This window comes from Pteropus vampyrus, unplaced genomic scaffold (genome assembly GCF_000151845.1).
Source record: "Pteropus vampyrus isolate Shadow unplaced genomic scaffold, Pvam_2.0 Scaffold339, whole genome shotgun sequence".
Lineage (NCBI taxonomy): Eukaryota > Metazoa > Chordata > Mammalia > Chiroptera > Pteropodidae > Pteropus > Pteropus vampyrus.
In genome coordinates, this window is record NW_011889120.1 from 388475 (window position 1) to 391587 (window position 3113).

Consider the following 3113-nt stretch of genomic DNA (forward strand, 5'->3'; position numbering starts at 1 on the left):
AGAGAGCAAGATCATCTGATTAAAAAGCTCAAATTTTCTGAACCTTTCTGTTGAAGTCTATGGTGTGTAACATGAGCACATTTCCATATTCAGGTTATGGAAAACAAGAACTCACACAAAACTTTTCCTTTAAAAGTTGAAGAAATCTAAGACGTTGCATGTTGGTGCAGAAATGAGAAATCTAAAGGTGTTTCTCACAGACTGCTTGGCTATATTTTTATTTTTCCTACAAGAAAGCGAAGACAAACATTTGGGAAAGTATTATAACTCAAAAGCATGACCAAACCTAAGAAATTTAAGTGACCGTGTCACAGAAACATGGGAACATAAATTCTGTTGGCTAATCCAAATAGATAATTAATCATGTTCCTGACAGTGTGGAATGCAGATTTGCCTGCCATTTGCAGAGACTTTAGCGGCAGGCTGAGAGCTTTCTCGAATGCTGGAATCTGGAGTGGCTTGAGGAGCTGTAAGTCAGTGATTCTGAGATCTACAGATTTCTTAGACCAATAAATTTCAAAGTGATGTCGAAGACTATCATGGTGTTAACATCTTTATTTTGCCGAATAATGTTGGGGGGAGGGGAATTCACTCTTTATAATTGCCAACGTTTCATAAAAGACACAGCTTCACAGATTTTTTTTTTTTGAGATTAATTCATAATTGGATTCATCAGTGAGTTTGGGGTCAAGATACCTCTAGGTGACTTAACGTCTTTATCAAACCTTTCATCGATGACTTACAGGCTCACTGAAGTACCTGCCGTCCATGGATGATCAGAATGAATGCTGCTGAGACAGGTGAATGGGACAGGATTAGACTTTGGCTCTAGATAGGGGTTTGGTTCTTGAGAGATTTTCATTAGAATCTTCTTGTTTTAAGGAGGATTTTCTTTTTCAAATGGAGAGGTGATAGGGAATTTAAGCATTAACCAAATTCCTACTGGGACATATGTTCAGCTTTCTTCTGCCTTAACTGACCTTTAAACAAGAATTAAATCAAATTCTGTGAGTACCTATTACTAAGAAGGCTGGGATAGGCTTTAGGGCAAAATTTCTCAAACTTAAGTCTTCATAATTATAAGTTGATAACCTATCAAAAGCGCATATTTCTGGGGTTTTTGCCATCGGTTCTTAATGAAATCTGAGATGGCAGCCCAGAGATAGAATCTCAATTTTTAACAAGCATGTGATTTTGCTGCACATGTTTTATGGACTCCATCTTAAGAAATGCTGTTCTAAGAATTATAAAGAAGTAACACTTTCAATTTTAGTAACAGCACACTAGCTAATTCAGATCAACTTTCTGCTAAACGTAACGTATTAAACATCTTTTTTAAAGCATCAAAAATCTAACAAAATACTGATGAATTACTGGGATGAGATCCAGCAAAGAATGAAAACCCATAAAGGATGGGCCTGACACTCTGGACCATTTCTGCTTTGGAGTCATTAGCTGATCTTGAAGAGACAATTGAGAGTGTAAACTGTCTTTTTCGGGACCTCATTGGATTAGGGGAACAAGAGTCAGATCAGGACCTGCCAAGGGTAGAGACCTAGTAAACCATTCCGCATCCCCTATGCACACACCTGTTAGGAGTAAGGGCGAACTGGAAGTTTCTCCTTTAGAAAGTTTCACATCTTGAACTTGGACTAAAGTAACCCTGGAAAAAGCAAAAGAACATCTTTTTTAGAGGAAGAAAACATCAACCTAAACATCAAATTATTTCTACAAATTATATTTCATATATAGTTTCTAGCACGCAAAGATAACTAAGCCTCGCTAAGAAACAGAAAACTATGAGCAAAAATGAGGAAAAATAAATAACAAAACAGACTGAATGGGACTCCATCCAGATACTGGGTAAATCTCTCATATAGGTAGGTGTGGTCATATAACCAAACTTGGTCCAATGGGATGCGAGCAGAAATGATGTGTATTTATTTTCATAAAAATGAAGCTGCTTGCCCTGAATTTTTTCTCCCACCAGTTGGAAAATGGAAATGATTGGAAAAATTGCTTGGATTCCAACAGAGATGCTGAGGATAGCAGAGCTGCTCACCAGCCAAGGTTCCTATGTGTCCTCTTGGAACAGAGGTGCCCTGCAAGCCATGGGCTATTATAAGAACGAAATAAACTCCTATCCTATGTAAGCTATTGTACTTTGGGGTTCCTTTGCAACAACTTTGCCTGTACCCTAAGTAATGCAGAGAAGTAGAGTAGAGTAACACAAAGTTGGAAAAGTTGGAAAGTTGGGAGTGAGGGGGAAGCAGTTGTTATGAGCCTTAATAACAGGGTCCAGAGTAAGGATCTGAGGTAGTTGGTAAAGTGAAGCACTGCAGAGGGACCAGGAAGGTAGTGGTGCCATTGGTGGTGATGGGGAAGCTGATGAAATGGCTTCAGTTACCTTGTGTGTTGTTAATAATTCTATATCTCCAGGCATACTTTTCTCCAGAATTCCATGCCCATATTTCCAAGAGCTGGTCAGAATTTCTCTCTGGAGGTCAAATAGCCTCCTCAAACTCAACATTTGAAAACTTAGCTTTCTTCCCCAGAGAACCTTTCTTTCTCTTGTATTTCCTATTCTGGTTAATAACTGCACCCTTCAATATCATCTTTCACCCAGTTGTACTCACTGGAAATTGGGGTCCCCCTTGATGCCTCCTGTATCACCACATTGAATTTCTCATAAAGATCGCCTCCTTCTATTCTTTCTTTGTTTCTCTATTCCCATTGCCAGTGCCTTGATGTGGGTCTCCATTGTCTCTTATCTCAAATGTTGCCTTATCCTCCTTTCTCCCTGATCTTTCTGATTTCAATTCCCCCCCATGCTTCACATTGCTCGTGGGGCTGTTTTTCCAAAACACAAACTTGACCATGTCACTCCACCTGTTTCTATACTTCCTCCCATTTTCTATAAGCCAAGGAGCCCAGACTCAGTACAGATCTGGTACCCTTTGGCCCCTATCAAGCCCCTCAGTGTGCTGTGAGCCCTGAGCTCACTGGGCCTTGGCAGCGTCCTCTCTGCATGGAATGTCCTTGTCCTCTCTTCACTTAATGGACCCCCTACTCAGCATTCAAAACCGGCTTAAATAGGAGGCATTGGAAAATTT

The 3113-nt window shown here is 39.8% G+C and overlaps 1 long non-coding RNA gene across 2 annotated transcripts; it reads left to right on the forward strand.

The window, feature by feature from the left end:
- The first annotated feature begins 28 nt into the window (after window positions 1–28).
- On the forward strand, window positions 29–2153 carry LOC111730896. Of its 2 annotated transcripts, none has more exons than XR_002776858.1 (3): window positions 29–469; window positions 746–800; window positions 1991–2153. It is a non-coding gene; the product is annotated as an uncharacterized LOC111730896 (long non-coding RNA). The 2 variants fall into 2 exon arrangements; XR_002776857.1 differs by lacking the exon at window positions 1991–2153 and adding an exon at window positions 1342–1752.
- Window positions 2154–3113: the final 960 nt, after the last annotated feature.